This window comes from Osmia bicornis, chromosome 11 (genome assembly GCF_907164935.1).
Source record: "Osmia bicornis bicornis chromosome 11, iOsmBic2.1, whole genome shotgun sequence".
NCBI classification, from domain to species: domain Eukaryota; kingdom Metazoa; phylum Arthropoda; class Insecta; order Hymenoptera; family Megachilidae; genus Osmia; species Osmia bicornis.
Window position 1 is genome coordinate 1,084,459 of NC_060226.1, and position 12,379 is coordinate 1,096,837.

Sequence of the window (12,379 nt, forward strand, 5' to 3'; positions counted from 1 at the left end):
TATTATTTAGTAGGATTTCCTTTACTCCTTAAATCTATTATCAAGTTTTTTGTATATTCTATAGTTTCTAGAATGTTTGACTTATTTTCTCAACATTATTTTATTTATTATATAGTATTGCTAAATTCTGAATTCCATTTAAGAATCTTTGACCAACATGAACAGAACGTACTCTATAATTTATTTCGCTAGAAATTAAGTGTATTTGGAACTTCCAATTTCCTATTTTTTAAATACTACGAAAACAATTCTTTACCTGAAAGCAAGACTAACCGAAGTTTACTTTCATTACTTTTCAATAGAACAGGGATAACAAGAGCGGCTACACACGGCTTTGTACAGAAATCAAAATACAGTAGACTCTCGTTATATTGCCGCGGACAAGGTTGCAGCCGGCTGAAGTTCTTCAAGCTTCCAAGCTTTCGGTCAGATGAGAAAGAGAAGATAAAAGTATATCATTTGCGTATGCCCCTGGAAGAGGGGCATTAGTATGCTTGAAAATCTGTACGAAGAATAAATCACTCATGTGGCATTATAACGAGAGTTTGCTGTAGTTCATATGATTATATCTTCTTTACTTAAAATGCAATATAAATGTGTCCCTGTAACTCTTATAAAACAAAGAAAGAACAGTAAAATGGTGTACATGCATAACTGAATTTAAAAAATAAGTAGACTTGGATTAATCGTTAGGTACAGAATTGATTATTGATATTTCAATAATAAATGTCAAAATTTCCCTATACCAACTTAAATTTTCTCCAGAGTTTAAGGGATTAAACCACTCAATCAGTGCAGAAGGTGAGAAAACTTCGTTTTTAGTTGAATCGAGATACCCCAGTGGCCCTGATTGTAAGGGGGTGCATTAATATTCCAAGAAACATCTAAATTCTATCCGATCGACGAGGCAGAGGTGGAGCCATCTTCTATCGTCGAAGTCGCCGGAATTACCCACCCTCTTCGCCTCCTCTGTTTTCGAATTCCGGTCGGGTACGTCCACATCGCCGTTCTCCAGCTTGCTAGCTTGGTCCGCGGCATACTTGCCTGACTCAATTATTACTTGCTACTTCTTGTTACCCGCTGTTTAAGTTGCTTCGATCCTTCTCTTCTCGCTATTCCAGTCACTAGAGTCAGCCCCCTCTTTAGCTACCAATAAGGGTTCGCCATAGTCGAGTAAGTTCCGGAACATTCAGGATTCGCTTAAAAAAAGGGAGGAGGGTGCAAAAGTGAATTTTAACCTTACATTAATATACAATGTATCAAAAGAATATTTAATAATTGCAATTACATTGAACTTTAAAATAAATAAATCTTAAATGGTGGTACTGAACGAGTCTTTCTGGACTGAAATTCAATTTAAAATTATGTTTTTAAATAATTTTATGATTTTTAACAATGTTTGTAAATCTAAAATGGCGGTACTAAGTATTCCTTCACTCAACATATAATTTACAGTTTAAGTGTAATTTGAAATTCGCCTTTAACCATTTTCTCCGACGATATCAGAATATTTTCTCTAAGAAAATATTAGATCCGATTCATCAAGTAGTCTTTAACTTTTGTGAAAAGTTGAATAACAGAGGAGTTGGTCGGACATTTCGATGAAATCTTTTCACAAACTTCGCGAGAATCTGCAAGAAAGAGTTCACAGGACGAAAAAGGGGCGACAATTTGATTTTGTAAGCTAGATAAAGAAAGCTTTCTTCCTCGTTATTGGTTACCAGACAGAGTTCCACTCCCTCTTGTAAACCAAGGGAAAAAGAATTTCGCTGAAACGAGCCGATGTTTTCGTTGCAAGTAACCTTTATACACAATAAACGACGCCTAATCGAATTCTTCGACGGGAAAGGAAAAAAGTCATCCCCCTTTGCCGTGAAAATGCGTGACGTTAAGTGATGAAATAGTTCAACCGTGATTAAACGTAATTTATTATATTTCTTACACGTTGCAACTTTGTTGTTGCGAAACTTTGTAAATCAAAATAGCTGGAAAATTCCTTAAAGTGTAAAAAATCATTTTTATTGCAATGTAATGTTCAACGAAAGCACGTTTAACCCTCGAAATACGATGCGGATCGTGTGTATATAATAAATTCTCGCTATATCGGCACTTTTTAATAAAATGTATCATTTTTTTATTATATTAAAGTTACAGATTAAAATAATTAAAGCCTATACTTCAAGCCAGATTTAAAAAATTGTTTTTCTTTCTTTTAACCTGAAAACTCTGAAAGGAACTTCTTGCTGTTAGTTATAGGGGTTCATAACATCAGGATTATTCCAATTGATTAACTGTCTGGTTTCGCTTGGTCAATCAAAGAGCAATATTTAAAAACGATTCCGATTGGAAAATCACTTGATCGAGTAAAGTGATTTCGGTGAATTGATATTCCTTGCGTTGCGTTTTTGTAACGATGCTTGTTTTTAGTGGAAACACGAATCGTGCTGCGCTGCAGGAATGCTTTGATAGAATTGGCCATGATTCCAATCACGAACGATTTTCAACCAATACTAACTGCTATCTCGTTCAACAGTAGATCGTTGCAATTCACCCACAGCGTTTCCTTTATTTTTTCTCCTCTTTTTATTCATGACTTCTTGCTACATTTCGAAATATGAGTTCTTAAAAAACTGCTGTAGTATTGGGTGAAGCACTTAAAATCCGTCCTTATGAAACCTCCTTAATTGATGATTAATAGATCATCCAATTTATGAAAACTACAAACAAAAACAATCTCTGGGATAGATGTACTTATATAAATTTTCCAGATAATCCATTAACTTTTCTAAATTTCACAAAAATGGAATAATTAAACACACACCTATGTGGAGTTCGCTTAATTTTAAATATAATCTAATGAATAGTCGTTTTAATTAAAAAGCCCTAGGTATTCTTGAGAATTTATCATGAACAAAAATATACTTACCCCTTATAAAAATCAAAAAATTAAAGATTTTGAAACGAATTAGGGTTTTTATCAACATAACGGTTCAATTCTCTTCCGTTCCCTACTATACAAGGTGTTCGACAACCGGTTGGGAGATTTTTTAAGGGGTGATTCTAGGGATCAAAATAAGACGAAAATCAAGAATGACGAAATAGCGTTTGCGGTTTTGTTTTCCAGTAATCGTTTAAAAATTCGAGTAAAAAGTGCCTAAAACCTGCAACCTGCCCAGCACCTACGACTGAATGTCAGGCCAGCAGGGGTAGGTACAGTCATAACCAAGAATCACTGAATAGTAAAAACTTACCACGTGCTATACTTTTAGGGGCCACGCGAGATGAGATTGCGCGGGCAGCACACTAATGTCTAGGATTAAATAAAACTCTAGGTTGGATAATTATGTTGAGATAAGACTTTTTATTTTACAAAGACTCGCGATTTCTAAGATGGCGATGGAAGTAAGAAAGGACGCGTGCCTTTACTTCCGATCGCGTTGCCGGATATGAACAGAATAAATAGGGTGAAAATGGGGGTGCGTTGAAGCGAGGGCGTCAGGCCCCAAGCACCCTAGAAAAGAGGGCGCGGTTGAAAGGTTTGTTTCCTCTTGTGATCGCTTGATGGTGCGAGGATCGAGGGCGCCACATACTGTTTCTCGGTACTGCAGCATTCGGCTTTCTCTTCTTGGTTATGACTGTACCTACCCCTGCTGACCTGATGTTCAGTCATTGATGCTGGACAGGTTGCAGGATTCAGGTGCTTTTACTCGAATTTTTAAACGTTAATTACTGGAAAACAAAGTTGCAAACGTTATTTCGTCATTCTTGATTTTCGTTTTATTTTGATCCCTAGAATCATCCATTAATAAATCTCCCACCTGTTGTCGAGCACCCTGTATAATGGTACAGCTTGATTATAAAAATATACTTAGAGATTATGTCTGGATTCTAAATCTGGATCAATCGTGACACATATACAAGGATATTAACCTATAATTAAATGTATATTTTTTTAACGAAAGAATTTCATTTACTGTAAGAATAATTTTTAGAGGTACAGTGTCAAATTTAGAAAATGAAAATAATAGGAAATACAAAATTGAATTAAAATTGTGATTCTCTTCATGGTCGTCTGCCGTCCGATGATTAAAATAATTTTACTCATTTAATTGTACAAAAAATGTTACTAAATAAATTGGAATATATTCACTAAAAGTTATCAAATACCATAAAAATTAATAAATTAAAGTTATTATATTAAAAACCAAATTATTATCTGAGAAGATTTTCAGACAATTTATCATAGTATTAACAATTAAAATCTAGCAAAGCAGTCTATTGTGACTCCTGGCATGATAGGATTCATCAGAAAATTATTTTAACATTCGCATTACAAACGCGCATAGTCCTCTAGAATTTTCACGTGGATCGTATGTATAAAGGGCCGTATCCTTGGTGAGATTAATTTTGCTAATGGAACGACGCGTGTGATTTCATTTTCATTTATTAATTTCGTTAATGGTATAATCTCTAGTTTGTATCCGATTGCTTGACTGCTGGCCGTGTACCGTCTCGAATCAATTTTCCAAGAACGCTGGATTGTGCCCGTGTTCCCCTTCAGGAGCGTCTGTAAAAAATTAATTTTCTTAATGCAACACTATCTGCGAAATGAGGTGAGTGCTGAGATTGCGAAATAATTAGTGTTCCCGGAGCTTGTCCGTGGCACAACCTGTTTAAGGAGAATTTTACACGCCTCGAGATATAATTTTGTAAACTCTCCGCTCCGGCTATCTTGAAAATATTCCCTTGGACCCTCCTTTACAAAACCGGCTGACCGTTTCCTATTACGCTTAAAACATGTTCAGGACAAGGTGACCCAAGCGTGGGACGTTGGATGCTTCTAATTATTATTGGGTTCTAGAGATGAATTTTTCAAGAAAACAGTAGAAAATTTGAATAATACAAATTTCGATAATTATTGATTCGTTGCTGCATCGAGTTTTAATGTTTAATTTGTTTTAAGATTGTAAATGTTTCTCTTGTCAATAAGCTGCGCTATTAAGGAAATGAAATTTACAATTCAGATAAGCAAGAAAAGCTATCTCTTCTTGCGTTTGGATTGACGTTTGCCACTTTTCCGATGAAGAAGTCGAGACTCGTTGCGAAAAACCGGAAACGTTCCATCAGAGAAAATAAAAATTACGCTTCCTTATCCTCAATCTTCATTAAGAATTTATCTTTAGAGAACGTCTAAAATTAGCCTGTGATTCTAAAGATTTCTTCAATAAAAAGGTTACTTTTCTTTATAAAAGCTTGTTATTATTTAAATTTTAATTATTACTAATAAGCATTTAACACAAATTTATAAAGAAAATTTCGAAAGCTATACAGAAGAACGAATATAATAGTGATACAATACAAAAACTAATATCTGAAATTAAAACAATTTAGATAATTAAAATATTAGAAAAATAGATACAAGGAAGCAGGATGGACCGCCACCTCCTTCAGCGGCGACTTGAGACTGAAATTTTAGCCAAATTCCTATCGATCCACCGGGAATTAAATATTTTGAAAATACATAACATTCTGAAGTTTCTTCAGTGATAAAAATAAATACATAGTACTCCTTTACCATTACAGCCTCTGTCCCCCCTCCATATCCTTGGTTTTTCACGTGTTCTATTTGTTAGTAGCTTATTCCTCGAATCCAGTCGAAGCTTCTCGTCATCGCGGCGTATTTCGTGGAAGGAAATCGGTATGCGGCGAAGGGGGTCAAATAATTTTCTATCGTCCGCGAGGCAGACTTGCCGAGGGGAATGTATTGCTCGGCCCCAACGAGCCAGGGCCATCTGCTCGCAGGAACGATTCCCTTCCGCGTTCCAATCGAAATATGTGCAGCACGTTCCTCGAAGGTAAACTGGAAAGGTACGGGGGTGCGGTGGTATTTGTCAAGACTCGTGAGACGTGCCCGACGGTATCCGACGGAGATATTATTCAAGATAGAGGAGACGGAAGCAGCCAACACGAAAATGGCCACTTGGACAGTTGGACAGTTGGTGGTTCGCGACGAGAAGACCTAGTATCTCCTCGTCGCGTTCCTACGCCATCCGCCAGGGGGGATGACGAGCGGAAACGATGGAGAATCGCCTCTGCTTCCGGCGTACTGCTGTCACAACGAGTTTCCTAGGTGTCACCGGGATGTCTCTATCGAGTTACGGCTTTGTTTTTGGGTCGATCGACTCCATCGTCACTTCTCTCTGCCCTAGCGTCTTCCTTTGACCCCTTGCAATGTCGTTTCCGGCTTCCAATGATAAGTACTGATACCCCTCGTAGTTGGGAAATTGACTTTCCAGCATTTCGTGGACTTGATGGTTTGACCCTAACAACAAGTATATACAGGGTGTTTGACAACAGGTGGGAGATTTTTTCTTGGTGGGACGAAAATCAAGAATGACGAAATAACGTTTGCAGCTTTGTTTTCCAGTAATTAACCTTTAAAAATTCGAGTAAAAAACACCTGAAACCTGCAACCTGTCCAACACCAACGACTGAACGTCAGGTCAGCAGGGGTAAGTACAGTCATAACCACGAAGAGAAAGACGAATGCTACAGTACCAAGAAACAGAATAGCACGAGGTAAGTTTCTTTATTTATTTACGTTTACTTGGGCTTCTGCCCAAGATGGCGTATCAGGGGAGACGCCCCCTATATTGCCAATGGGTAAGTTTCTACTATTCAATGATTCTTGGTTATGACTGTACCTACCCCTGCTGACCTGATGTTCAGTCGTCAGTGCTGGGCAGGTTGCAGGTTTTAGGCGTTTTTTACTCTAATTTTTAAACGATTACTGAAAAACAAAGCCGCAAACGCTATTTCGTCATTCTTGATTTTCGTCTTATTTTGATCCCTAGAATCACCCCTTAAAAAATCTCTCAACTGGTTGCCGAACACCCTGTATGTATTACATATTAGTCAATAAAAGATTCAAATTTTTGACTAATCCGTAAAACAATTTAACAAACAAACCCGATGGCGAATTTTATTACACAAAAGTAACGATCAAAGGGGTCGTAAAGGTCCAGAAAACGAGTTAATTAATGGCCAACGAGCGAACAGATGCTCAAACGATGTTGTCGCTTAGAGCGGCACGGTTGGGCCGTAAGTTTCGGCTTAATTTCGGCCGGATTTCTAAGACCCTAGCTCCTTTTTTTTCTTTTCCTTTTATGGTTCCTCCTAAAACCTCGTGCACACGATGAAACGACACAGAGAAAAACGGGAAAACAGCCAAGCCGAGCGAGATTGCTTGTTTTCTAATTTACAACTAGACACGACCTGACCTTAACAATTTACGTTGTTCCTTAGAAGACCGCGCATCCCACTCTCCTCCCTCTTTGGCCACAAATTCTGATGGCAGAAGGGTAGGTAACTGGCGTCGCGACCGTGTATTGCTACGATCGAACACTTTCTCGTCGTCGTTCCGCAGGAAGAATTACTACCTCGTTAACGGGACGATTGATTCTGATTATAGCTGGCGCCCTCGATTTCCGACACTGCCACCACCTTATTACCGCCCACGAGAAATGATCTAATCTTCCTTCTTTTCGCAGCCCATTGACGAAAGAAATTCTTCCTATATGGCCACTGAGTAAAATTTTCAGTAGCTTTAATGAAATATTAAAGTTACAGCTGATATGTTTACTTTTGAATTCAGAGCCTTCGAAAGTGCATTGTTTTCTTGAAACTTTTAGCGTTACACCTCTATTGCTACTGTAATAGTAGAGATGTGCGGGAAGTCGGAAGTATCGGCTTTAGGTATACCAGATGTTAATAAAAGGGCCAATTGATTACTTTTCTTTCCTTGCAAGTAATCTGATAATTCAAAACTTTGACCCCTGTGCAAGAAACTTTAATGCTTTTGACACAAAATCCTACAAAATGCAATGCTTCTTTAAAATTTTCAGCATATTAAGATTAAAAGATCTCCGATATTCAATTAGAAGAACTGAAAACGCAATTATCTCTTGAATCTTATATTTGAGTGCTTAACGAACTCTAATTATATTAAACCGCATTAATCGTTATCAAATATTCTTACAAATATTCAGCAATGAACTCTTGCGGTATTTCCGTCACTCTCAATTCATTATTTTAACCAAACATTAATACCAAAAGTTTTCCTGCGTGACGTTTTGTTTACTTCGTACTCTCGCGGCTGCAGTTTCGCGTTTTACCTTCCCCTCCAGCAAGGTTCGGGCTCATTAGAAAGCGGAAAAGCGGTGAATTTGTATTAAACGAAACGGCACATTGTGATGAATTCGATTAAAACTTTGTTAATAGAGACCTTTGCACACTTACAGGGGGAAGCGGGGGTGAATGAAGTTTGAACAGTCGCCGTGCGTAAACAGCAACGAAAGTTAGATATGAAAACCACAAACTTGCTTAGGGTCTAATCTAGTCAGTCGAGTTTCATAAATTTCAAAAGTCAAACACGTTTCCGGATTATCTAACGCGGAGCATCAAGAAACTTTCCTCTTTCGAAATTTTCTCTGGCGAACAAATGACTATAATAGATTAATTTTCACCAAAAGGACCAAAGGTTTTGGGTCATTTTCATCCAAGCATATGATTTCCTTTTCCCTTCTTTTTTTCGTAATAGCAGAAGGACATTGTAGAAGGAACGGTAAGGTACCGAAAATAATTAGTTCCTTTCATAAATAAAAATGTTACTTTATTTTATTTAGAATGAATTTCAATTTTTATACCTTTATCAACCAAGGGAGCTCTTGAAAGTCTGATAGACCAGGGCTGCAGAAATTTTAATACGGTTCTGTTCTATATTTGTTACCTAAAATCTGGTTCATAATTGAAACTGCTTTAAAGTTTGCTTAAAATATAGATAAACTAAGTTTATCTGTAATTATAGGTGATAGCATAAGGGAAATAATTTAACTAAATTTGACTGAGTTTGAAAAGTCCGAATTTTACTTTGAGACAGACACAATTATTGATTTTTTTTATATAATATATTCATAGAATTCAATGAGAAAGATTCAGAAATACTACTTTTGTGTTTAAAAATCCAGCCATGAAAAAGTAGCGTGTATATAATACTGAGCGTTTATTTAGACAGGTTATCTTCACACCATAATGGCTTCTATTTATATTTCATCCAACAAGCGAAGTCGATGCCTATAAAGAAATGCACGTAAGTAAGTAGGTGGCGTTGATTTTGGCAGAATAACTGAAATATCTTTATCCAGATGTATTTTGCACGTGTTAGATTAGATTAGGTTAATGTTTTCGTCAGCATTTTGATGCTCGTCGCCGCGGACCAATCAGATTATAGATAGAAGTCAATATGGCCTCAAACTAACCTCAAAGTATCCTAAAAACGTTTTCACTATTATACACACATGACTTTCAAACGAATAACATCTTACAATTAAAACTTGCCTCTTTTAATTTTTCTTGTCTAATACTAGCAGAATATGTCAAAAAGGTCAATAACTTGATGTGCCCCAAAATAAAATTCAATCTTTAAAAATTACCTAGGGAACCATGATATCACCCTTTCGCTTATAGTGACTATACATACACAGATATAATAAAAAAATTATTTTTCCATAGTGAAAGTGTTTAACAACGATGCACAGGAACGTGATAAGACAACTTTGGATTGTTTTCCATTCGGAAGTAAAACAGTATCGCCATTCTGAGGATCATTTTACAATGGGAAATTTGAACTGCGCCTCTTTATATCGGATTGACTTCTGAGGTGGAACAGGAGGCTTCCGGTTACACATTGGACAAGTGATGGATGGTGAATAAATGGGGAATATCGGCAGAAAATATTAGAGATATTAAAAAGGAGACGCCCTCTGCTCGTCATCCATGCCGGCATCCTTTTAGAAAATAGCTTTCGACAGGCTTTCGCCATATCCGTCATCGCGACTGATTGAAACCTGACGCCATTGAATTATTCCAATCAAACGAAAACTATCTTTTCGCTTTGTTTTTCTTATTCTATTCTATTTTCTCCTTATTTCCCCTTTTTACGTACTCTCTTTATTTTTATTTTGGCTAACGAAGAAGAGGTCAGTTTAAACATATTCCCTTTTAACACAGTTGCATTTAAGCGTTCAGATCACTAGCACATCGATTTCCAATTCCCTCGAGCGGCTTACAATTTCTACCTTTCGAAGGGTTTTCGATGGGCGAGAAACTCAGCAAAGAATCAAATCGAGTGTCCGTCAACGGGCTTGGAGAACCGGAAACTCTTGTCACGACACATCTAAAGCGAAAGCAATAAAAAGGGAAGAGATAGCCGGACAAACGCTGCGAATAACTGGATTCTTCACAGTGGTTACGCCCAGGTCTGGTCAGACTTACCAGTGGGTTGGTCCGATTAGGGTCAGCCAGAAGTGGAACCAGACTCTACTAGCTACGATCGCGTTCCATCTTTCGCAAAAAGAAACTTCCATTCGATTTCTCCAAAGGACCTTAGAATCCACGAACACATTGTCGCTACTATTTCCAAGATGTTTCCTCTTGGAAAACCAACGTGATTTTTTATTCAATTTGAAAACAAGCTTTGGATATTTATTGATGTTTGAACAAATTTTTCGATCGTAATTGAATAATTAATTACTTTTAGATATTTTAATAAATAAGATTCAATTTATTGAAATTTCGTCCTGTTAAATCATTAATAACCAATCAATTATCAAGTGTTTCAGAGTGAATTGCTCGTCGAAAGCGTTAAGTCGAATTTCCATTATAGTACACTCCATATCCAATCACTTCAAGTAGATTATTGATGGCAGGAAGCGGTCCACACCTTATTTCCTGACACCCTTATACAATAAATCTAAAGTGATTGCCATAAATAAACGACGATCAATTTCTACTGTCTTCCCTCAGGAAAAAAGAGTTTCTTTGTACAAGAAACATATTTACATAATTACAACAGTGTTCAGAACCGGATTAAAATTTCTAGGACCCGGGATTTCGAGGATCCTCTTGATTTATAAACTTGGTCCAAAAAATAAAAATTCTTTCTGAATGAAATTAAATAACATTTAATCGTAAAGAAGAAAACTTTTTTTAATAGTGAATAAAAGGTAAGTGGGGCCCGACGCTGTAGCTCCCCCTATATGTACCTTCCCTTGATCCAGCGTTGACAGTGATGGAGATTCTTTTAAAATAAAAAGGTAGATACGAGAAGCAGCGATGTTCATGGATGTACGATAATTAATAACCCGTGGAATTTTTCAATGCTCGATGGGTTTACGGCTATTAGGTGGAAAGCGTGGGTGGAATCGGGCCACGTACGTGTACCGAAGGCAAACCTGGGGGACTCTTCGAAAGTCCTCGAAAGTAACGGCCAGCCTCTCGGCCTATCCTCCAAGTATCACGAATTAGATCTCGAGATAAGACCGCTTCGCCACTAATGAATCCCAAACTTTCGAACTCCAATTACAGCGTCACGCAACTATACCTAACTTCCTTCCCCGTTAAGAACGAGAAGGAGGACCGAGGCGCGCGTACACCGACGATGAATATTTCTACATAAATTTTCCGCACGGTGTTTGCGGTGAAATTAAAATCACAAGTACGCGCGAATGAAAATTTCACGGGAGAAATTCTGAGAACCGAGTCACGTCGTTCGATCGACGCGACGATCTTCTAATGAATGAAACAAAAGTTTCTTTGTCGGATAGAAGCTTCCCGATTTGGCTGGGAAATTTACATAAATCTTTCTCAAAAGAAGCTTTTCCTTTTTTGCATATCGTTTCTATGAAAATAAATATACTTTTCTGAATATTCGTCTAAAAATTAATATTTTTTGATATTTATTCTTATCACATAATTAAATATAATTGAGTAAAAATGAAATAAAAGGATTCATTGATGATGGGATAATTAATAAAGATGAGATTAGTATCAATTAATTAATTATTATTAATCCTTAATTCAATTTTAATGAAAAATAAGAAAATTCAAATAGATATTAAACAACATTTTTTATAAATAATGTGTAAATTTTTGAAATATAATTTGCTGAATAACTGAACACTCGCGATCAAATCAGGCTTCAATAAGGAAACTTGCGATATAGGGGAAACTGGAATTCTTAAAATCTTCATTTTAACAGTATTTATATTAAAAGTGATTTGAATTTCAATTATTAAATATTATAAAATATAATACATAACTGAAGAGTAGAAATAACAAAGAAAATGTTAATTTAAATTTTCCCGCGTAAACGTTTACATGCGAGTGGGGAGTACATTCTATATAGATATGGAACCCCCCTTCGTTACATCCTCTCTTTTTCCAGGGATGCTTACAGAAAAAGGTGGGAACCCAGGATTTTTCCTCGAGAACCCCGATTTGATTACGAATGTACTTTCAATTACAACTAAAAAAAGTCCTT